The sequence below is a fragment of the Bos grunniens genome, chromosome 4 (assembly GCF_055505025.1).
Source record: "Bos grunniens cultivar Pamir isolate PY7600 chromosome 4, Bosgru_T2T1.0, whole genome shotgun sequence".
NCBI classification, from domain to species: Eukaryota; Metazoa; Chordata; class Mammalia; order Artiodactyla; family Bovidae; genus Bos; species Bos grunniens.
Window position 1 is genome coordinate 80,271,025 of NC_141168.1, and position 26,304 is coordinate 80,297,328.

Sequence of the window (26,304 nt, forward strand, 5' to 3'; positions counted from 1 at the left end):
AGAGAACAACAAATTTAACCTGTTTATTGGGCACACCAGTTCAGAATGTCTGTCATAATGTCTTTCAAGTGGTTTTATATCTAGCCAATGATCTAAAAATACTATGGGAGCAGAATAGTGATTATGAAGCCAGACTGTGGCACCAAACTTCCTGTGACATTGAGCAATTTACTGTACCTCACTGTGCCTTAATTTCTTCATGGGGAAAAAACAACAATAATGGTATGCTCTACTGAGAGTCTATATGAAAATCAATAGAATTGATACATGTAAATATATATCTGAAATGAGTGACAAGCTATTCAATTATAATAATCTTTACTGTTGGTCTGAATAATCTGAATTACTAGTTATAGGAAAGCATGAAATTAGAAAAAAAAGATGCAAATTTTCCTATTTTTTTCTTTTTCTTTCTTTTTTAATTTAAAAAGCTAGATTCCTAAAATTACTAACACATTCTCTTAAATCATTGTCTCTGACATTCTGTCCACTCAGTGACAGTAAAGTGCAAGATTTTTTTATGTGGAAAGAACCATTAACAACTTAGTAAAGTATTTCAGAAGAATTTTAAGAAGTAAATCATGAGAGAAGACAAGAACAAAAGGTATTGAAAGACCATTTAAATAAGAGACTCAGATGACAGACCTTTGGAAATAACAGACATGAGGGTGCAGCATGCTAACCTAGTTACTGAGCCTCACTAGATATCACAGGCAGCCAAGTGATGCAGCTGGTAGTCCTGGTGTAACAGGCATGGAAACTGAAACACCTTCTTTCATGAGCAGACTAAAAAAGAGTGGAGAGATGTCATTCAGGAAAAAAGTCAGTCCTTGGTAGATGAGAGGTTATTGTTGAAATAGGGAAAAGAAAATATCCAAGACTTCAGAACATGGGAGAATATAAAATGCAACAAATGTCACTCAAAGGTTGGAGAAGACACATTCTGCTTAAATTTGCCTAAAATCCAGAGTGTTTAATAAAGCTTGCTTTTCACCCTATGGAAGAGATTCATGATTTCGCAATTTCCCTGTTAAAACATGATTTGTAGGGTTCCAGTTGGGTGCAGGATCGGAGAAGGCAATGGCATCCCACTCCAGTACTCTTGCCTGGAGAATCCCATTGACGGAGGAGCCTGGTGGGCTGCCGTCTATGGGGTCGCACAGAGTCGGACACGACTGAAGCGACTTAGCAGCAGCAGCAGGATAGATTTTCAACAAACACCTCATGAATAAGTAACTCTCCAGTGAAATACATGGACTAAGTAAAACGCAACTGAGTTCATCACATCTGGGATCTAACCACCAGAATCTGAATGTTGGCCCTGCCATTTCATGTATGGATGTACTTGGCAAGTGCCTTTATCCCTCTAAACTCCAGTGTTTTCACCTGTTAAGTCAAGATAATAATAGTTCCTACATCACAGGGGTATTGTGAGGTTTAAATTGTTAATATGCATCAAGTGCTTAAAAGAGTACCTGTCTTATGGTGACGTGGGTTACATGGGTTACGTATTATTATGACTTGGGACAAGACATCAAGCTTCAGCCAGACAAGTAAGAAGGACAATTTGTTACACAGGGAGCAAATATGGAGGGACCACACTGTCTGATTTATATTTATTAATATATATATAAAAGATTTATGCTTTTCACATGTAGAATCTACTCAACTTATTTGAGCAGGACTGTAAAATAATAAACTATCTTTAAGAATAATAATTTGAGCATATAGGATAATTTGGGGGCACGTGAGACTGGAAAACTAGGAGATGCTGTTCAAGCTATGATGTTAATAAAGATCTGACATGCCAGAAATAGATGTGAGGGATACCTGAAGGATTTGGAATGATTTTATATGAAGCTGGCCTTTAGGTATAAGGAAGAGGCAATCATCTTCCAAAGTTGTAAACTAAGAACAGGATGAATTGAACATGGCCTTTACTGCTTTTGAGGGATTTGAAATGGAAATTTCTTTGGTAAAGAGATTGAGTGTTCATAGATTCAATTCAAACCAAAGCAGAAATATTCCACAAGCATGTAAAATTTAGATAACTAGTTTCCCATCAGAAATATAAAATCTTCAGGGAGAGACCTCCAGTTCCTCTCATGGATGATATGAAATTCTGAGAGTATGCAGATCTGAAGAAGTTCTGGGTAGAAGCTCTGAAGAAGAGCAACTATAAGCGAAAAGCAAAGAACAGAGACACATTGATTGTTGGATCCAAAAAGAGTAGCTTTGTAATCAAAATTCAAAGTGTGTCTTGAAGTCCTAAAGCAATGTGATATTGTGGAGAAAGTACAGAACTGGAGTCAAACAGTTCTGAGGTGAAATCCCAGTTGCATCACTTACTAATCTGTTAAAAAAAAAATCAAAAAACAAATTACCTCTTTTCTTCCAGGTTTCGATGTTCTCATCTACATACTGGTTATGTCAGTACACAGCTCAAAGGATGTTGCACTAGCACACGGTAGGAGATCAGTGTGCTGGTTTCAGCAGGAAAGATCAGTGACCCTCTGTCTACCAGACATTTTCTTTTTCTTTCCTGTTGGCAGAACTGGTCTGTGCCAACTACAGTGGATCCCCTAGAAAGCTAGTGTCTAAAATGTGGCCACATGACTAGTTCTGACCCAACAGACATAGAGAAAGTCTTCTGCAAGGTTACTGGAAGAGGGTCTTGGGTCTTAAAACTGACACAAAAAAAGAGGAGACTTCTTTTTCTGTCTCTGGACATTGGCATGTTAGCAAGATTTTTCAGCAGTTGCTGCTACCAAAAAGACTGTTTTCTGAGAATGCAGAAATTAAAAAAAAAAAAAAAAAAAAAACTTGAGTTCTCTAAGAAATCATTTAATGCCCTAACTACCCCTGGAACTGCTCTATTTCAGGACTACTTCTCTCTTTTTTTGGCCATACTGCATGGCATGAAGGATTTTATTCCCCAATCAGGGATAGAAACCATCCCCCATGCAGTGGAGGCTCTGAGTCTCAACCACTGGACCAGGGAAGTCTAAGGACTACTTCTGTTACATATGATTAAAGAAAAAAAAAATCCTTGAATTTTTTAAGGCACCTTGGGTTTCCAGTGTTCACAGCCCCTAACACCTTCTCACTCTTCCTACCATGGTTTGTTGAGTTTGGGCATTTTTTTTTTCTTCTCAAAATATTCTTAATTTTTTCTTTCTTTTTGCCTTATTTTCCTAATCTATATTGAAATAAAACCAAGACTGTTTATAAAACTGAGCTGGGAAAACAGCCTCAACCAAATTTTATTTGCAAGTAACAAACAATGGCAGTTCTCTTTACCTATTTCATTAGAAAATAATCAATTTCTTGCATTAAATTCAAATACCAGAGGGAGAAATAACTGCATTAACTTAAGACCTTTCTGGTCCAAGGATTTTATCTCTTTTTGTGGGCCATAAAGCTATCTTCAAATTTAATTACCTGTAGCTCATTGACAGTTGACAGCTGTTAACCAAGGAAGATTTACTTTAAAAGTACCTCTGTTAGAAGCCTAAAAGCTGAGGTTATTTTTTTAAACTCTATTTAAATTGCTGTTAGTTAGCCAATATTGAACTTTGGTGCCTGGGAAAAACTAAAAAAAATATAAACAAACATTTTTTTTTTCCCCTTAAAGAATAAAGAGAGGAGTTCAAAGCATCCAGAATTTTTATCTATAAAAAGAACAAAGAATTCATCATTTTGACTTAACACAGATCCAACTTAAGTCAACGAATGATTCAATAATTTGACCACAATTACAGAAAATAACTGATACAATGATTTGGCAACAGTGAGAGAAGGAAATCACAATTACTAGTCTCTCATCTAAACAAGTCAAAGAATAGCACTGTCCTGCATCTGTCTCTTTATATCTTAATAATTATGTCATCCTTTTTACAGCATTGAAAGTATATTCAGTTGAACTGTTTCTCAGGACACATTCAACTGATTGAGAAGGAACTTTGAGAGTAAGTGGTATTAGAAAATGCAGTGGCCCCACAAAGGGCAGTATAGGTCTCTAAGTGCCTGGGAAGAATTCCTGGGAAACAGTATTAAAACAAACAAACAACCACAACAAAACCTGCACGTTTCTAGTTTGAAATCCACATTATTGTAGAGTTCAAGGGTAGAAAATTATTGTAATGTCTTCCATGCCAGCGAGGGAAAATTTGTAGCATTATATGCTTACCTGGAATTCCTGTTTTGATATGGAAACCACTGTGAGCCTTAAGAATTTAACCAAGGCTGGGAGAACAAGACGTTTCCCCAAAATATAAACTCTAGCAATATAAATTTCTAGAACCACTTGAATATTGTCAACATCTTAATACAGCAATTAAAACATAGTTTAATATACAGAATGTATTCTCTCTGTTAACAACACTCTTTCCCTAACGATATTAAGAATTAACCTTTGTATACTTGGGCTTCTCTTGTGGCTCAGCTGGTAAGCAATCCGCAGGCAATGCGGGAGACCTCTGTTTGATCCTTGGGTTGGGAAGATACCCTGGAGAAGGGAAAGGCTACCCACTCCAGTATTCTGACCTGGAGAATTCCATGGACTATACAGTACATGGGGTCGCAAAGAGTCGGACATGACAGAGTGACTTTCACTTTGTACTGTTAGTGATCTTAACAATTCCAAGGTGACTAAGTCAATAAGAACGTATTCCTGTGATGCAGAATGTGATCTTGGTGGAGGAAAGATGGGAAAGTCTCGGATTCTCTTCTATGAATAATATATATCTGTTAAACTACTAAGTAGAGGAACTTGTTCCCTCAGAATACTATCTTATCTTTCAGGCTATTATAAATTTCAAAACAAACAAAAGAGTGCTTGATTGAAAAATCAACTCCTAGGAGTCTCTTTATGAAAAGCATATGCAACTGTCGTTTAAAATTATATTAAGTTTAATATCTCATGATGTGTTATTAATTTATATATTCAATGCATATTTATTGAGCCCTTATCACGGCACATGCTTACTCCTTGGAAGGAAAGTTATGACCAACCTAGATAGCATATTCAAAAGCAGAGACATTACTTTGCCAACAAAGGTCTGTCTAGTCAAGGCTATGGTTTTTCCAGTGGTCATGTATGGATGTGAGAGTTGAACTGTGAAGAAAGCTGAGCACCAAAGAATTGATGCTTTTGAACTGTGGTGTTGGAGAAGCCTCTTGAGAGTCCCTTGGACTGCAAGGAGATCCAACCAGTCCATTCTGAAGGAGATCAGCCCTGGGATTTCTTTGGAAGGAATGATGCTAAAGCTGAAACTCCAGTACTTTGGCCACCTCATGCAAAGAGTTGACTCATTGGAAAAGACTCTGATGCTGGGAGGGATTGGGGACAGGAGGAGAAGGGGACGATAGAGGATGAGATGGCTGGATGGCATCACCGACTTGATGGACACGAGTCTGGGTAAACTCTGGGAGTTGGTGATGGACAGGGAGGCCTGGAGTGCTGCAGTCCACGGTGTCGCAAAGAGTCGGACACGACTGAGCGACTGAACTGAACTGAACTATCATGGCAACTACATATCTGCTCACAAAAGAGGACACTAATATGAAAATATCAAGCCTCTATGACAATTATAAATCTTGCTTTGTTCTTGTTTTTCAGTCACTAAATGGGTTATGACTCTTTGCAGCTCCATGAATTGCAGTATGCCAGGCTCCCCTGTCCTTCACTATCTCCCTGAGTTTGCTCAAATTAATGTCCATTGAGTCAGTCATGTTCTCCAACCATCTCATCCTCTGTCACCCATGTCTTCTTTGACATTCAATTTTTCCCAGCATCAGGGTCTTTCCCAATGAGTCAGCTCTTTCCATCAGGTGGCCAAAGTATTGGAGCTTCAGCTTCAGGATTAGTCCTTCCAATGAATATTTAGGGTTAAATAAAGGAAATTTAGCACTGACTGGCTTGATCTCCTTGCAGTCCAAGGGATTCTCAAGAGTCTTCTTCAACACCACAGTTTGAAAGCATAAATTCTTCAGCCCACTCAGCTGTCCTTATAGTACAACTCTCACATCCACACATGACTATTGGAAAAACCATAGCTTTGACTACATGGACCTTTTTTTGGCAAAGTGATGTCTCTGCTTTTTAATATACTATCTAAGTTTGTCACAGCTTTCCTTCCTTCCTCCCAAAGAGCAAGCATCTTTTAATTTCATGGCTGCAGTCACCATCCACAGTGATTCTGGAAAACCAGGACATACATTATGTCACCTCTTCCACTTTTCCCCCTTCTGTTTACCTTGAAGTGATGGGACTGGATGCCACGATCTCAGGTTTTTTTTTTTTTTTTTAATGTTGAGTTTTAAGCCAGCTTTTTCACTCTTCTCTGTTAATTTTGTTTGGTTAAGTCCATCATGACAGTTTCCTTACCATAAACCTCACCTCACCTATCTGCAGAATGCACACCAACAGATTTTAAAGAAAATCCTTAGCATATCTTTTACTTTGGACATTGCTACCCAGGAAACAATTTCCTCTCCTAATTGTCTTATCTCAGAAGAATTTTAAGTAGCGTGCTCTTAAGTGACCCATTCTCTCCTGGAGGCTTACTATCTTGAAACTAGGATAGAAATTGAACTTCACCTACCCCTTTAGGACAAACAGGCAGATAAAGATAAGAGCACTGAAACTTCAGCAGGCTGACACTATAGTTCGCAATTTCTAAGACAAAGAGAGACCAGAAGGAATGTAGTAAAAGTGCATTTATTCAAAAATAATAGTCCCAAATAGCTACCATTTGTGGGATTAACAGTAGGAGTAATTAACTATTCTGGGTACTTAAAAAGCTTATTCCCATTTAAAACCTTTGTGTTAGGCTTTAATACTATTCCTACTCCATATTTAAGGAAACTTTAGAGAGCTTCCCTGGTGGCTCAGATGGTAAAGCATCTGCCTGCAATGCGGGAGACCTGGGTTTGATCCCTGGGTTGGGGAGATCTCCTGGAGAAAGAAATGGCAACCCACTCCAGTACTCTTGCCTGGAGAATCCCAAGGATGGAGGAGCCTGGTTGGCCACGGTCCATGGGGTTGCAAAGAGTTGGACACTTCACTTTCACTTTCAACTTCAGTTAATTTGAGCAATCTAACCAAGGCCATATAGTAATGAATACTGATAGAAGAGGCCAGAGCCAGGAATCAAAGCTTGTGGGTTCCTTCATCTGTGAAGTCAGTCAGACACCCCTTTGCTTTTCAAATGAGACTGACAACTTAAACACTTATTTATTGGGTTTTTATCCAATCATAACTTTTGACCCTCACATGAGTCTGTGTGTTACCTAGTCCAAGCTTGGTCTGCTTGCACCATGACAGGCCAACTAATGAGAGATGAAGTGTTGAGGCAAGGAATATGACTTTATTCAGAAAGTTGGGTGAACAAGAAGATGGCAGACTAACGTCGCAAAATAATCATCTCACAGGGGAAAGATATACTCAATTGAATTGCAGAGTTCCAGAGAATAGCAGGCAGAGACAAGAAAGAATTCTTAGGTGAATGATGCAAAGAAATAGAGGAAAACAATAGAATGGGAAAGACTACAGATCTCTTCAAGAATACTGGAGATACCAAAGGAACATTTCATGCAAAGATGGGCATAAGAAAGGACAGAAATGACAAGGAGCTAACAGAAGCAGAAGATATTAAGAAGAGGTAGCAAGAATACACAGAACTGTACAAAAAAGACCTAATGACCCAGATAACCACAATGGTATGATCATTCACCTAGAGCCAGACATCCTGGAGTGTGAAGTCAAGTGGGCCACAGGAAGCATAACTACAAACAAAGCTAGTGAAGGTGATAGAATTACAACTGAGCTACTTAAAAATTCTAAATGATGATGCTGTGAAAGTGCTGCACTCAATATGCCAGCAAATTTGGAAAACTCAGCAGTGGCCACAGGACTGGAAAAGGTCAGTTTTCATTCCAATCCAAAAGAAAGGAAATGCCAAAGAATGTTCAAACTACTGCACAACTGCATTCATTTCACATGTCAGCAAGGTAATAATTAAAATCCTTCAAGCTAGGATTCAACAGTATATGAACTGAGAATTTCCAGATGTTCAAGCTGGATTTAGAAAAGGCAGAGGAACCAGGAATCAAATTGTCAACATCTGTTGGATCATTGAGAAAGTAAGGGAATTCCAGAAAAACATCTACTTCTGCCTCATTGACTATGCTAAAGCATTTGACTTTGTGGATCACAACAAACTGTGAAAATCCTTAATGAGATGGGAATGCCAGACCACTTTACCTGCCTTGTAAGAAACCTGTATGCAGGTCAAGAAGCAACAGTTAGAACCAGACATAAAACAACAGACTGGTTGAATACTGGGTAAGGAGTAGGTCAAGGCTGTATATTATAACCCTGCTTATTTAACTTCTATGCAGACTATATTATGAGAAATGCCAAGCTGGAATGAATCACAAGCTGGAATCAAGATTGCTGGGAGAAATATCAACAGCCTCAGATAAACAGATGAAATGAAGTGAAAGTCGTTCAGTCGTGTCCAACTCTCTGCGACTTCATGGACTGCAGCCTGCCAGGATCCTCTGTCCATGGATTCTCCAGGCCAGAATACTGGAGTGGGTAGTCATTTTTTCTGCAGGGGATCTTTGCAACCCAGGGATTGAACCCAGGTCTCCTGCATTGCATGCAGATTCTTTGCCATCTGAGCCACCAGGGAAGCCCCAGATATGCAGATGATACCACTCTAATGGCAGAAAGTGAAGAGGAACTAAAAAGCCTCTTGACGAGGATGAATGAGGAGAGTGAAAAAGTCAGCTTAAATCTCAGTATTCATAAAACTAAAATCATGGCATCTGGTCTCAACGCTTCATGGTAAATAGATGGGGAAAAAGTGGAAAACAGTAACAAATTTTATTTTCCTGGGTTCCAAAATCACTGCAGACAGTGACCGCAGCCATGGAATTACAAGATGCTTGCTCCTTGGAAGACAAGATATGACGAACTTAGCGTATTATAAAAGCAAAGACCACTTTACCACTAAAGGTCCATATAGTCAAAGCTATGGTTTTTCCAGTAGTTATGTACCAGTTTGAGAGTTGGACCATAAAGAAAGCAGAGTGCTGAAGAAGTGATGTCTTCGAGTTGTACTGCTGGAGAAGACTCTTCAGAATACCTTGGACAGCAAGGAGATCAAACGATTCAATGCTAAAGGAAATCAATCCTGAATATTCACTGGAAGGACTGATGCCAGAGCTCCAATACTTTGGTCACCTTATGGGAAGAGCCGACTCACTGAAGACGACCCTAATGCTAGGGAAGTTTGAAGGCAAGAGAAGAGGGTAGCAGAGGATGAGATGGTTAGATATCATGACCAACTCAGTGGACATGAATTTGAGCAAATTCTGAGAGAGTGTAGGACAAAGGAGTCTGGTATTCTGCAGTCCATGGGGTTGCAAAGGGTGGGACATGACTTAGCTACTGAACAATATCAACATAATAACAAAAGCAACTGAAAACAAAGGTTAAAGTCAAAGAAAGAGATCCATCATGGAGTCAGAATTGGATCTTTCCTGCAACATGTTCAGTGTCAAATATAGTATAACAAATGTCTTAGTCTCTCAAATTTTCATTATTTGCCAGTTTGATGAGTGAGGGGGCTACATGGGATGAGGGGAGGAGCACATTCTCCAAACAATTGAGAACAGTCAAATTCTCAGTGATGCTATTCTCATTAAATCATTATAGCAAGTCTGAGAGGAATAAAAGTGAGAGCAGTCAGACATAGATTTCTGTAAGAGGTAAAAGGTTCCACTTTTCTGTTTTTGATGGATGGGCATGATTGGCCAAGTGGAAGCAAATTGCAAAAGGGATGAGAGAAAGAGTAAGTGATAGACGTCTATTCTGTGAGTCTGGCCAAGGAAGGGCAAAGGTAAACACAGAATGTATCTCCCAGGCATTGCATCAGAGGGAAAATTAATCAATATAAGGATGAATCTCATCTAACTTGCCCCAAACAGCCTAGTTTGGGGCTGTTTATCAGTATAATGATCAATAGTGCCCTCTTTAGACTCTCAAGAAATTCATGTTTAAATGATCATTTTAATTGTATGTTCTCTTTTCCTGTCTTGAATGGCTTTCTATTACTTTTAGAACAAAATCAATAATTTTTAACATGGCTTTTGAGGCCTGATGTAATCTGGTTCAAGACTATCTCACCAGAAAATCTCAGTCATCACTATTTGTTCACTTCCTTTTGTTCTCCTTCTGATCTTTTCACATCTTCAAACTTGCCTTCCTCCTTTCTGCCTCAGGGCCTTTGTATTAATACATGCTATTCATCCTGCTGACAGGATTTTGCCTGCCTTTTACTAGCTCCTACTCATAACTAAAGCAGTAATTTCTATGTAATTTAAATTGGACTGCTTCATAAAGGTTTTCCTGACCCTCTAGATGATGTCAGGTCTCAGATCTGCTGATAGTTGCTTTATTTCCCTTAGAATTTTCTCTTCTCTTAAAGGCTGCCTGGAAGATCATTTGAAATAGTTTAGATGTCATGGATTAGGGGTTGGAGGACTACACTGTATGACTTGCTAAGACCCACTCTGTCTTCTGTGTAGTTTTGCAGATGAAACTGCCTCTAACTAACAGACAGAATTCTTCATTTATTCACATTCTACCTTCTTTTACTGTTATGTTGAGTTTTATGACCTTTTAATCTCACATGCTAGTAAAGTAATGCTCAAAATTCTCCAAGCCAGGCTTCAGAAATACATGAAATGTGAACTTACAGATGTTCAAGCTGGTTTTAGAAAATGCAGAGGAACCAGAGATCAAATTGCCAACATCTGCTGGATCATGGAAAAAGCAAGAGAGTTCCAGAAAAACATATGTTTCTGCTTTATTGACTATGCCAAAGCCTTGACTGTGTGGATCACAATAAACTGTGGAAAATTCTGAAAGAGATGGGAATACCAGACCACCTGACCTGCCTCTTGAGAAATTTGTATGCAGGTCAGGAAGCAACAGTTAGAACTGGACATGGAACACCAGACTGGTTCCAAATAGGAAAAGGAGTACATCAAGGCTGTATATTGTCACCCTGTTTATTTAACTTATATGCAGAGTACATCATGAGAAACGCTGGGCTGAAAGAAGCACAAGGTGGAATCAAGATTACCGGGAGAAATATCAATAGCCTCAGATATGCAGATGACACCACCCTTATGGCAGAAAGTGAAGAGGAACTAAAAAGCCTCTTGATGAAAGTGAAAGTGGAGAGTGAAAAAGTTGGCTTAGAGCTCAACCAACATTCAGAAAACAAAGATCATGGCATCTGGTCCCATCACTTCATGGGAAATAGATGGGGAAACAGTGGAAACAGTGTCAGACTTTATTTGTTTGGGCTCCAAAATCACTGCAGATGGTGACTGCAGCCATGAAATTAAAAGACGCTTACTTCTTGGAAGGAAAGTTATGACCAACATAGATAGCATATTCAAAAGCAGAGACATTACTTTGCCAACAAAGGTCCATCTAGTCAAGGCTATGGTTTTTCCAGTGGTCATGGGTGGATGTGAAAGTTGGACTGTGAAGAAAGTTGAGCACCGAAGAATTGATGCTTTGGAACTGTGGTGTTGGAGAAGACTCTTGAGAGTCCCTTGGACTGCAAGGAGATCCAACCAGTCCATTCTGAAGGAGATCAGCCCTGAGTGTTCACTGGAAGGACTGATGCTGAAGCTGAAACTCCAATACTTTGGTCACCTCATGAGAAGAGTTGACTCATTAGAAAAGACTCTGATGCCGGGAGGGATTGGGGGCAGGAGGAGAAGGGGACGACAGAGGAGGAGATGGCTGGATGGCATCACCAACTCGATGGACACGAGTTTGGGTGAACTTCGGGAGCTGGTGATAGACAGGGAGGCCTGGCGTGCTTCAGTTCATGGGGCTGCAAGGAGTCGGATACGATTGAGCAACTGAACTGAACTGAACTGAACTGAATCTTGCTAAATTAGGAGCATGAACCAATAAAATGAGAAAAACTGTTATTGAATTTTTAAAAATTAATGTTTTCATGATAATACTTTATTACTATGAAAATTTATAGTGTGGGGGTAGGAGAAAAGGCACAATGTTTAAATGAACCAAGTGGAGCTGAATTTCTAGCTTCACCATTTGTTGACACAGGGCTTGGTTTGCCCCCCTTCACCCAATTACCCCTCTTTCTACTTCCCCGCCTTACATTATGCATCCACAAAATAGAAGGAAGAATGAGAGTATTTATTAACCAGAATGATCTCCAGTGTTCCCTGTGGCAATAAAAATGTCCATGAAACTAATTCCTTTTTATGTGGTTACAAGTATTATCTACTATTGCAAAATATCTATAAAGCCAATGTAATCCTTCTCATTACTATAAATCTGATAAAAAGAAAGAGCCTCTTTAAATATCTATCTTAGAAACATATTTATACACAGTAATACTGTGTCCTTTCTAGAAAAATAAGCTAAACCAAAAACCGAGGCTTCCCCCACCCCCACCTAAAGCATATTCCACTTGTGTTGTGTGATTCAGTCAGCCAGAAACGTATAAATTCTGACTTCTCTTCCTCTAAGCTTACTTGGGAGACATGGAAGCTGACTTCAAACACGTTAGATGCCAATCTTTGGCCCAATGTATGGCAAGTGGTGGCTGGAGTCTATCTCAGAATAAGGAAAATATACAATTTGGGAATGGCTGAGATGTCTTGAGAGTCTTTAAACTAGTCTGGAAAGTAGAACCAAATCTACTGCTAAGCTGTAGAGGACAGCACTGATGAGCTGAAATGTCTTTATCTTTGACATTTCAACTATCAGGAAGGCTTTAGAGTGCCCACTTAAGATGTAAACAAGGGAGATAAACATGTGGAGGAGGAAACACTTCATCTGACACCTTCTTTCTAGAGCTCTTGACACTTTTGGAAAAGCTTCTTTGGGGAAAGTTATTAAAACAAAACAAAACAGTTGGTCCAAGGTGAGAACAGTAGGTAGGGAGACAACAGCTCAGATTCAGATGTTTGCAGTGGGAAGGGGTGAAGAACTCACACTTTAAATCAAGCCAGCAAAATTCCAGGGCAGAGAGAATACAACAGACCCTGCGTTCCTCAACTCTAACCCCCAAGTGAACCACTGCCTACGCAAAGCATCACATGGAAAGGTTTTTACAGTAGCACTTAATACTTGATAGACATTTAATACTTGTCTACCACAACATTTAATCACTCTCAATAAAACATTCTTTGGATACCTTGAAGCCCTCCAGTGGGAATTTCTAGTTAGCATACTTGATTAGAGCAAGAACAGCAGGCGATTCTATGTGTTAATGAAGTCTCTTTTCCTGTCTCACCCCCATAAAGTTCTTTGACCCTTCATGCTACAGTTCCCTATGAAGTAAAGTGAAAGTGGAAGAAAGTGAAGTTGCAACCCCATGGACTGTGGCCCACCAGGCTCCTCTGTCCATGGGATTCTCCAGGCAAGGATACTGGAGTGGGTTGCCATTTCCTTCTCCAGGGGATCTTCCCGACCCAGGGATCAAACCCAGGTCTCCCACATTGCAGGCAGATGCTTTAACCTCTGAGCCACCAGGGAAGCCTACATTAAAAAGATGATGTAAAGCTTACTTTAAAAAATATATATATACACACTCACACATAACAGGTTGTTCACAAAATTCAAACATTTTTGAGGTACATATTTATTCAATCATTCAAGAGACAGTATGTGAGAAAGGGGTCAGTAAAAGATGAAAATTCTTGGTGATGGAGGTACACAAATAACTGTAGTGCAAGATGACTCATGAAGTTAAGGGAGCATTGAGGAAGGAAGATTAGAGCTTTCTGGAAATAACAAGCAAATCTTAAACAGAAGGACATGCCTGACCTTATTTCTTCATTCAACAAATATTAGTTGAGCTACTCTATTAAATTAATAACCATAGTAATAAATGCATGTGTGTGCATGCTAAATTGCTCGGTCGTTTCCAACGCTGTGTGTCCCTATGGACTGCAGCCTGCCAGGCTCCTCTGTCCATAGGATTCTCCAGGCAAGAATACTGGAGTGGGTTGCCATGCTCTCCTCCAAGGGATCTTCTGACCCCAGTGATGGAACCCACGTCTCCTGCAGCTCCTGCCTTGCAGGCAGATTCTTTACCACTGAGCCATCAGGGAAGCCACACAGTATGGTAAAAGACAGGATAAATATTTAAGGCAAGGGCAGTTGCTTTACATCAGGGATCAGAAAAAGCTTCTGTGAGAGTAACATAAGCAGTGATCTGAACGATAAACATGTTAATAAAGAGATGAGTATTTTCCAGGGAGAAGAAAAAGCTTATGTTGAAACACTGAGGTGGGAACTTCAAATATATTTAGAATTTTATAGAGTTGATAAAACAGAGGATTTGGGTGGGCACAAGCAAGGAAACAACCAGGAAGCAAAACTGCAAAATTCTTGAATGTCACGCAAGTAACATTTAAAGATACAAATTCCTCCTATGTCAAACTAAAGTGATTGAATTTTTTCAGAGTTGCTTGAGAAACCAATGAAAAAAATCTAAGAAAGCTCATTACATGATAACTTACAAGATATATAAAGATCATTCTACTAGTAAAGAATTGTCAGGAGTGAGATTATTTTATAATGCAATATTAAGTAAATAAAGTAGAATAAAACCTTTTGTATAACTAAACTATAAGATGCCTGCATAGAAATAAATATGCATGGACAGAAGTCTTGGAAAAAATTCAACTTATTAACATTCTTCTTCATGATATGTTGAGTTAGAAATAAGAGACTGATAATACTGATGGATCAATTCAACATTCTGTCAGTTTAAAGAACTGTAATTACTCCTTAATCAAGAACCAAGCAGCACAAACTTTCTCTACAGACATTTGTAATTTAAATACATTCTCATAATGGACTCTGGTTGCACTGCATATAACAAAACGCTGAACTAGACAAGCAAAGAAATACCAGTTATCACTAACTGGAAAACAGCTATATATTGCCAAAATTTTTCAATCTCTAGATTCTTAGAGCATGATGGAAGACCACCCACAAATTTCAGCAGACAATCTGGAAATTAACCACCCACTTCCTCCAACTTATCAAAATTCTTGAACTCTATTTTCACTTGATGCATCTTTAAACCCATTTTCCTTTGCACACAGGAAAAAAATATAATAAACTGTATACCACAAAGTCTCAAATCTAAAGAACCAGACTTTATGAACAAAGAATACTGAGATGTTTTCCTAAAGAGACAGCTATTTTATCTAAACACTATTTAATTCAACATGACTCATTGTTTAGCCAAGTTACTACATTTGGCTTAAAAACAAAGAAACAACTTTGGAAAAATGTAGAGGACAGAGGAGACATGTTCATTTCACTTTAAACACATTCATCAGTCATTCAAAGCAGAAGCCCCCTTTTCTCTTTTTCTCTTGTATCTCTATCTCCTGACACTGTCTAAAATACAAGGTCAGCGACTGCAGCACTCAGCTGCTGGAGAGGAGAGTTAAACAGTCCTTGGGAGTGTGCCCCTACATAGTAAAAGAGCTACCCGGTGATTCTTTTCAGGAGAAGCACAAAGGATCTGACCAAGTTTCCTGCAACTTTGAAAAGCCCAAGACTCATCATATATACAATGGCTTTTCAATGTATATATAAGAGGTTTCTCTTTACTTCATCCTATATTGGGAAACCTTTTGTTTCCAAATCTCACATGATCCGATTTTGAGATGCAGTGGATGCAGCCTTACTCAATCTTTCAAAATAAAAGATCAGTGTTGCACTTTTCTGCTTTTGCTCTGGGACAAAATATTTATCATTCCTGCACGCACTTCAAGGATAAGAGCAGATTATAGACTCAAAGCTTATTTATTTTACAAAATGCTGTTGCTTCCATGAGGTAAGCATTAGCCAAGGCTGTCTCTTTATTTTTCAGGGTACAAGTAAAATCTTTTGGAGGAAATAAGGCACACTTAAAAGAGGAAGTAACAAGCTATTAAAGGCAAAAGTTTGACCTGAATATTAACAGCTCACTGTCGCCTTTTTAATGTGGACGGAAGTCTGATTCACCTGATTGATAACCATTTTTATCCCTGAATCTCAGAAAGCACAACATACTTTTATTAGGCAAAATGACAGGTGTAGATAGTTGGAATAGTGTTATTTGAGGGATTTCACCTTACACATTCAAGTGACTTAGCAAAACTAAGTCAAACAAGCCACTTAATGTCCTAAAACCAGAAGAGTGGATAAACAGGTTTTAGGTAGGCATTTACCTTTGGCTTATATTCACCAAATATATACAAGTTGTACTTCCCTAATTGGAAAACTCTACAAGCATGATTACTCATAATAAACATGAAAGCAACCAAGATTGTCTTTTAACATCCAAGTGGAAAATTAAGCCAGTACAATTCACACCCCAAAAGTGTTTTATCCCACTGTATGTTGTTTAGTCGCTCAGTTGCGTCTTTTGCAACCCGATGGACTGCAGCCCGCCACACTGCTCTGTTCATGGGATTTCCAGGCAAGAACACTGCAGCAGGCTGCTTGGCACGGGTTACCGTTTCCTTTTACAGTGGATATTTCCAACCCAGGGACTGAGTCCACATCTCTTGCATTGGCAGGCAGATTCTTTACCACTGAGCCACCAGTGAAGCCCAACCCACTATATACAGGTAATTCACTTCTTTTTTAAATGCAGTTTTCTGGAGTAAAAATTGGTCTTTTGGGCACTGCATCTAACTAATTATGTGGCCTGAGGCAACTAACTTAAATTATTAGTCACTAAGTGTCCCCACCTAAATGATGGAAATAATAGTATCTATCTCAGGGGACAATTGCACTAATTGAAAGAGAAAATAAGTGTGAAGCACCTGGAGCATAGGCGCTATCACTCAGCTGTTAGTTTCCATGCCAAGACAAGAGTTTCAGGTTTAAACAGGGTATTTGTACACTGTCATAACTTCAGAGCATTATTCTTCAGTTGTATTCTGAACCAATCCTACTAAATAAAGTTTGTTAACTTAACATTTAATTCACATTGAAGTGCAATCTGTGTACCAATAAAAATGTTACAATGTGTAAAAATTCTAGCAAAATTGATTCTCAAATTCCAGCACAAAAGTAAATGATTTTTGTAGAATACAATTTTCCTTAATCTTTATCCAGTCTGCCTCTATTAAATTATCACTCAACACTACCTACTATCTATTGAGAACATACAAAGTACCTAATTTACTAAGAAAAGTTTATACCATTTCACCTAATCTTCACAACAATCCTATTAACTTGCCCTATTGTTTTCTGCATTAGACATACAGAAAAAATGGTTGATGAATTTTGGGTAACTTTCCCAAGTTTTCAATTTAAGTCTGTAGGACCCAAAGTCCATGTTCTCAAATTCAAGAAGGATAAGAATACCCAGCTGAAGAACCTGGTCTTTTTCACTTTTCCCTGAGTACAGTGGTGGTTTTCAAATTTCAACATACATGAGAGATATATGAAATGCTTACTAAAAGTAAAAAATTACAGGAATAAAATTATTTCCTTCCAGAATCATTTATTCAGAAGGTCTTCACAGATTCATCTGTTGAACACAGTCCAGGGCTCTTGTTAAGCAGACTAATCTGATCTTCCAAAGATTGCATCCTTCTTCTGATTCCAATCTGAAATGACACCAAATCTGGAGGGATAACCCTTTTCACTTTATCTAAGGAACCTGCTTCCATTTTGTTATTTAGGGATTTGTTCTGTTTTTATTATCTTCAAGACCTTAAAATTATTTCTGGCCTTAAGATTCAGATTTGTTTTAAATATTATATGGATGATTGTAGAATTAATAACAATGTGTGACTAGACTGGCTTTTGAGTCTATGCATTTATGTGCTAATTTTTGACAATTTATTTGAAGCCATCTAACAAAGAATTCTGAACTGAACAAAGAATTCAAGATCCTTTAAAAGATGAGCTCACTTTTCTTCAGAAGACTTTGTAAAGATCAGATTGCCCAATTCTCAAAGAATTTGGAAAGAATCTGAAAATTATGTGAGAAGGAAACCGGCAAAAGGGATTGAAGTCTTGTGTGCAACTACGGAAAGCCTGTGCAGAAAAGCTTTTCCCGCAACTCTTGGTACCACAAATCCCAATCTTTTATACAAATATGATCCAAAAGTGAATGAGCAAGCCAATCATTTGAGATCCAAAACTAAATCTTCCTTTGAAAAACCCAATGTTATAAGTTGTACTGAGGTCCATAGTTTTTCCTGAAAACCTAATTGTTGTAGTAGTATTACTAACAAAAATACTGAATCAAAAGTTTGTCTAAGATTTTTCATAAATTACTTCTCTTCATTACAGTCCTACAAGGTTTATAGTGGTACACAGTGAGGCCCTAAGTGCAGAGTGCCAGAGTAAATGATCTCCTTGACACTTCTTGTGTTATCTAGCAAAGTTACTTAATGCCTTGAAGCCTCTGTTTAGTATCTGTAAAATGGGGATAATGATATCATCCATCTCATGGATTTGTTATTGAGTGAGTGAAGTCACTCAGTTGTGTCTGACTCTTTGCAACCCCATGGACTGTAGCCCACCAGGCTCCTCTGTCCATATGATTCTCCAGGCCAGAATACTGGAGTGGGTTGCCATTTCCTTCTCCAGGGGATCTTCCCAACCCAGGGTTCAAACCTGGGTCTCCCGCATTGCAGGCAGATGCTTTAACCTCTGAGCCACCAGGGAAGCCCGGATTTGTTATTAGGGTAAATTAAGTTAATAAAGCAGTAAGAATAGTTACTATCACATTATATTGCTCATAATATAGTAACTGTTATTGTTACTCCTATTTTCAGGAACTAACGGTTAATATTTCTCAGAAAGATCAGATACCTTTTTCAAGATCACACAATCGAAAACAGCCAATGGAAGGAAACTGAAATTAGGTCTTCCTGGCACTAGAAACACTGTCCTTTCCAATTCATCATACCATATTTCTATACTGCTGCTGCTAAGTCGCTTCAGTCGTGTCCGACTCTGTGAGACCCCACAGACGGCAGCCCAGTAGGCTCCCCTGTCCCTGGGATTCTCCAGGCAAGAACACTGGAGTGGGTTGCCATTTCCCTCTCCAATGCATGAAAGTGAAGTCGTTCAGTCGTGCCCGACTCTTAGCGACCCCATGGACTGCAGCCCACCAGGCTCCTCCGTCCATGGGATTTTCCAGGCAAGAAGACTGGAATGGGGTGACATTTCTATACTATTACAGCACTAACCTTTGAACTCTACCCAATCATCAATGAACTGTGTCTTTTGAGGAAATTCATGAAATATGCTAATTTAGTACATCATTGCAATCATTTTCAAGATATATAACACAGCCGTATTGAATATATCCCTTTAAATTCTCTGCATCTGTTCTGAGAAAACCTATCTCTTTGTCCAAAAGTTTCATTCCCTACCTGCTTGAGGAGCAGAACATGCCAAATGAAATCAGAAAGTCAAAATATAAAATAGATCAGCAAGAAATAACTCTTCTTGAGTCTCTAGTAGGAACTCCTAAAGCCTACCTATCCAACCTCTCCTGCTGCTGCTGCTGCTGCTAAGTCGCTTCAGTCGTGTCCGACACTGTGTGACCCCATAGACGGCAGCCCACCAGGCTCCTCCGTCCCTGGGATTCTCCAGGCAAGAATACTGGAGTGGATTGCCATTTCCTTCTCCAATTCATGCATGCATGCTAAGTTGCTTCAGTCATATTCGACTCTGTGTGACCCCATGGACAGCAGCCTACCAGACTCCTCTGTCCAGGGGATTCTCTAGGCAAGAATACTGGAGTGGGTTGCCATTGCCTTCTCCATCTGACCTCTCCTACTTCACTATTTACAAAGCACAGTCATACTGCTCAGCTTTTCACTTCCATTCCATAAGAAGTTTCTGTTCCCTCACACAAAGTCAAAACAGTTTTGTGAGGCAAAAAATGACAAAAAGTCTGAAAATAGGATACAAAAGTAATCGCTCTTGTGGGCACTAGAAACTGAACTATACCCTCTATGGTATCTTTTTTTTAAACATACATTTCTTGAGTACTTCTTAGCTGCACATTGCTAAACCAACTGCTAATTACCATAAAAATTAAAAAAAAAATTCTAGACACTTATAATCTTCTAGAAAAGATGTGGTATGTTCAAAGTAATATAAGGTAGTAAAAGATAACTGCCTTTAAAGAGAGGCACAGATACCAGCATCATTTATTCAACCTATAAACCAGGAAGTCATTCGTAATTCTTCCCTCACAGCCAGTCAGTCAGTTGCTGAGTTGTACTGATTTACCTCTAAAATGTACACAGATCTGACATTTCTTGTCCCATCCCAATTATCACTCTTTAATTCTAGACACTTATCATGTCGTCCCTGACTAGACAATTGCATGAACCTTCTAACTGCTCTTCCTGCCTTTAGTTTTATCCTTGTTTAAATATTTATTGAATGTTGGAGAAATGATGGGCACCATGGGGCAGTCTGTGTGCTGAGAGCTAGGGATAAAAGACTCAGACACCAGGCTATAAGTCAAGTGGGGTTTTCATACCAGCTTCATGTTTCTATCTGAAGTAAGTGCCGTCCAAAATCTAAATGTGATAGTGTCTTTTACACACAGTGCTCCTGTCCCACTTTATTGTCAGTGACTTCCTATTTTCTAAAACACTAGTCATGAGCTAGTTTGTTAGAAGCCATGGGGTACTTTTTTCTCAAAAGTTTCATAAATCATAAAATGTGCAAAACTTCAGGGTGTCAGTTATATGCTGCAATTCCTTCAAGTATCCCTCCATATTCCATGGAGGAAGCGTACATAAGAGGGAGGGGTACGCTCAGATTATCGAAGTCCCACCTAAAGAGAAACTTTGTAACCTCCAAATATACTAAGCAAGACACTCCGTGACCTGACCCTTGCTTACTTCCTCAGCACACTTGGCTTTTCCTCCTTGATCTTTATGTTCCTGCCAGTAGATCTGCCTGTAATGTCTTAAGAATGATCCTCTTAACTCATGCTTCTCAGCTATGTTCATATTAGTCTCTTTGCCTTGATAAATTTTCCTTATTCTTTAAGGTTTAGCCAATACTACACTTTATATAAAGTCTTAGCCAATTCCCATTTTCTCTTGTGATAAAATTTAAATAATGACTTACCTTTTTAATAACATACTATTTTACTGGCACTGAGATATGTGCTTTAATTGTATACATTTAATCTTTGCACTATGAAGTGTACATTTTGTACTTCATGTTCTATACATAAAGAAATAATGCTTAGAGGAGTTAAATGTGATGATGGATTATAGCTGGGGAGTGGTAGAGTCTTGATTAGAATCCAGGAAAGCCGGATTTTAAAGTTTTTTCCATTGTAACATAGTGAATATACATCCATTCTTACACATATTAGACCATACTGGATGCATCTGTCTCGTAACTAGGGATACTTTTAAAAAATGTTATTATTTTTTAGAAATCTTAAGAAGCTTTAGCGAGATAGGAAGACCGTGCTTGTTCAATAAAAATTGCTTAAACTGGCCTTCAATTTTCAACCCAGTTTCTGGGAGAGGGAGGAGAAAGAGAAGAGAAAGAATTATTTGTCCAAGCAGGTGTGTGTGCATGTGCTCAGTCGAGTCCGATTCTTCGCAACCCCATGGACTGTAGCCCATGGGATTTCCCAGGCAAGAATACTGGAGTGGGCTGCCACATCCTCCTCCAGGGGATCTTCCCAACCCAGGGATCAAACCCACATCTCCAGCACTGGCAGGTGGATTCTTTACCACTGAACTACCCAGGAAGCCCGGGTAAGACTGAGTGCTCACTCGGTCACTTCCAACTCTTTGCAACCCCATGGACTATAGTCCACCAGACTCCCCCGTCCATGGGATTGCCCAGACAAGAATACTGGAGCAGGTTGCCATTTCCCTCTCCATCCAATCAGGTGGTGTTGCCTAACTTCAACTATTTGCCATTCACTAGGGAGGGAATTTGAAGCTAGAGTTCTACAGGCTAATCCTTTTCAAATGATTAATGGACAAGTGTTTTGTTTATGTTTGTAACATACAGGAAAAGTGAATGTCTAGGTAAATGAAAATTAAACAACAACTCAATAATACAAAATTCAATCCCAAATTTCTTAACATTAGGTTCAGTTGACATTATAGTACTCTGTCAAGAGGTTGTACTCTTAATTTCTGTATTTACCTCTTTGTGGGCATAACAACTGTGAGCCTTCTCTGCCATTTCTGGAAGACTGAATCTGAACAGTACTAGTACAGAGTAGTTTTTTCTTTTTCCAAAATTAAAAGCAAATTTGCTTGGCATTCTCATTTTGCTTATGAAGCATTTCAGATGAGTCAGCAATGCAGTCAACAAGTCTTCCAAAACTAAATAGTGTCTGAAGTTGACTGTGGCAGCAAGCATGAAAGTTTGTGAGTGTAACTACTAAACAGTAAGCATACACTACGTATAAACCGGGCAATCTAAACATTATTATATTTTGGATGACAACTTTGCCACTTTCATACCTCCATATCCTGAACATAGAATATGGCCAAGGTCAGGTCATGGAGCATGGGTAAATATTTCTTCCCTTACTACATCTGGGGGAAAAGAGGTAGTCTTCTTTAGAGAAGTCTAAAACAACATCTTAGTCTCATCCTTTTTATAGTTTTTGATGTTTTTATTTCTCAAAGGATTTATACTCTGTCTATTCCTCTGTTAAGTATATTTAGAAAACATAGGCAAAATATTCTGAGTTCAAAAATTTCTTCAAACTGAGCATTCTTTTTCATCAACCTTCATTTATCCTATTTTAATGACGTTCTTTCTTTCTTACATATAATTTACTCAGCCTTTGTATTTTATAGAACATTGTCATTTTCATCCATATTTTCTCTTAAAAATTTTTTAAGAAACCTTTTTGTTTTGTATTGGGGAATAGCCAGTTAACAACGCTGTGACAGTTTCAGGTGAACAATGAAGGAACGAAGGAACTCAGCCATACAAAGGCGATCCAACCAGTTCATCCTAAAGGAAATCAGTGAATATTCACTGGAAGGACTGATGCTGAAGCTAAAATGCCAATATTTTGGCCACCTCATGCGAAGAACTGACTCATTTGAAGAGACCCTGATGCTGGGAAAGATAGAAGGCGGGAGAAAAAAGGGATGACAGAGGATGAGATGGTTGGATGGCATCACCGACTTAATGGACATGAATTTGAGTAAACTCTGGGAGGTGGTGATGGACAGGGAAGCCTGGCGTGCTGCAGTCCATGGTGTCATAAAGAATCAGACATGACTGAGCAACTGAACTTAACTGAATACTGATTCTCCCCCAAACTCCCCTCCCATCTAGGATGCCACATAACATCGAGAAGAGTTCCTTGTTATTAACTGATATTCTCTTTTCATTTTTCAATCTATGATGGGTCTATTTGTGACAATTTTTGTTATAGAATTCTGCCTTTTTCTAACTCTAGAATCCCTCTCTTGCAATTGACCATAGTCTCTTACTTGGGGAGATGATAAGAAGATTGCTCTTAAATTCACTTTGCACCCTTCTTCTTATCATGTTTCACAGGAACGCGTTTCTGAATGCAAGAGACTTCATGATCTTTTTCATCCAGCTTTTTAATGTTATATAGAACATCATTCTGTACCTAAGTTTCTAAAGTTAGCTTTAAGTGTGTCTAATTCCACCAAGAGTAGATAATTGCTTCATTTTCTACAGTTACTGTTCTGCATTAAAGATCACACAAGAATATTTATTTAGCCTTCATTTGTATCACTTATAAACAGTTTTTCCACCTAGAGTTTCAAACCAGAGGGGAAGTAGCAAGACTTAAGTCATAGTAATAGTAACAATTAAAGAATGTTGATGCTTTTGTAGAGTAGATATGTAAAAGGAAAAATTACCATTGCTGATATAAAATCTTTTCCTGATTTTAAAGCCTTAATATACCTTTTACACTGATAAACCATATGCTATTTTTACCATGGTCTCTATTCCATGCATAATAAGAAGATCCATAGGCATAAAAGTATATTTTATGGACTCCCTTGGTGGTACAGTATTTAAGAATAACCCATCTGCCAATCCAAGGGACAGGGGTTCGATCCCTGATCCTGGAAGATTCCACATGCCTTGGAACAACTAAAGCCCATGAGCCACAAATACTAAGCCCAAGCTCTAGGGCCCACGAGCCACAGCTACCGAGCCCATGTGCTGCAGCTAACGAAACCCAGGTGCCTAGAGCTTCTCTTGTTCTCCACGACAAAAGAAGCCATTGCAAAGAGAAGCCCAAGCACCACAACAGAGTAACCCCTAGTTGCCACAACTAGAGAAAGCCCGTGTGCAGCAACGAATACTCAGTGCAAACAAAAATAATATTTTTTTTAAAAATACATTTTTAAAGGGGGAAGTGCTACTGAATGTATTAGATAATAATGTACCTTTTCATAATAATTTTTCAAAGAAAAAAGAAAATAAACACTATAGGGGAGGGTACTCTTAATCTCAGTTGGTGAACAAATCCCCTAGAGAACAAAATAAAATACTATTATTATGGCCTTGGGATAGGTCAAATTTCTTTCTTTCTTTTTCTTTTCTTTTGTCAGCATGTGGGATCTTAGTTCACTGATCAGGGGTTGAACCCACGCCCCCTGAATTGGAAGCGCAGTCTTAACCATTGGACCACCAGAGAAGTCTGGGATAGATAAAAATTTCTTAAATAGAGCAAAAACCATGTAAGTCTTAAAGAAAAGAATGATGAATTGTAATAAACTAAATTTGGTATTTTCATTTATACAAAAGCATCAAGTGTGTGAAAAGCAAGCCAAATAATAGATTCGTAAACTCACACATATAAACTATAAAAGGCTGATATCCAAAATGTAAAAGAACTCCTAAAAACAAAGAAGAAAAATATAAACTAAACAAAATAGGCAATGTCTTTTACCCTGCAAGATATCTACATTACCAATAAACATTTGTAAAAAGTGTTCAAATGCATTAGTAATCCAGAGAATATCAATTAAAACTACAGTGAGATACTACTATATTGCTATCAGATTCATTAAAATTTTTGTTTTAATAAAAATAAAAAATAAAGATGACCATTTCCATTTTTTCCACCCAAAATAAATGACAACAAAAATAAAAATAAATAAACAAGTAGGGCTACATCAAACTAAAAAGCTTCTGCACAGCAAAGGAAACCATTAACAAAATGAAAAGTCAATAAATTGAATAAGATAAAATATTTGCAAATTATATATCTGATAAGAAACTAATATCCAAAATATACAAAGAGCTCATACAACTGAACAGTGAAAAAAAAAGGAGGGGCAAACAATCCAATTAAAAAATGAGCAGAGGAATAGATATTTTCCAAAAAAGACATACAGGCCAACAGGCACCTGGGTACCTGAAAAGATGGTCAACATCAATTATCAGGGAAATAAATGCAAATTAGAGCCAAAAAGAGAGATAACTTCACATCTGTTAGAGTGACTATTATCCAAAAGACAAAAGACAACAAGTATTGGTGAAAATATGAAGAAAAGAGAACTCTTGTGTACTGTTCATAAGAATAGACATTGGTCCAGTCATTATAGAAAACATTATGGAAGTTCCATGAAAAGTTAAAAACAGAACTATCATGATTCAGCAATTCTATTTCTGAAGAAAATGAAAACAGTAACTCACAAAGATATATGCACCTCTAAGTTCATTGCAACATTATTTACAATAGCCAAGATACTGAAACAACCTAAGTATCCACTGGTAGATAAATGGATAAATAAAATGTGAGATATATATATATATATATATATATATATATATATATGATAAATATGTGCATGCTAAGTTGCTTCGGTCATGTCCAACTCTGCGACCCTATGGACTGAAGCCTGCCAGACTTCTCTGCCCATGGGATTATCCAGGCAAAAATACTGGAGTGGGTTGTCATGTCCTCCTTTAGGGGATCTTCTCAACCCAGGATCAAATCTTCTCTTATGTCTCCTGCATTGGCAGGTGGGTTCTTCACTTCTAGTGCCACTGGGGAAGATACATATCTATATCTATATCTATATCTATACACACACACCCAGTGGAATATTATTCACTCATTATTTCATTCAGAAAGAGTGAAATCCTGCCATTGACAACAACAAAGGTGAACCTTGAGGGCATTATGCTAAGTGAAATAAGTCAGACAAAGAAAGACAAATACTCATGATCACATTTATATA

The 26,304-nt window shown here is 38.3% G+C and overlaps 1 protein-coding gene across 2 annotated transcripts in view; it reads right to left on the reverse strand.

Moving 5' to 3' along the window:
* Positions 1 to 26,304, reverse strand: part of SEMA3C (semaphorin 3C) — a 207,633-nt gene that overhangs the window by 99,285 nt on the left and 82,044 nt on the right. The gene's annotated exons all lie outside the window — the stretch shown is intronic.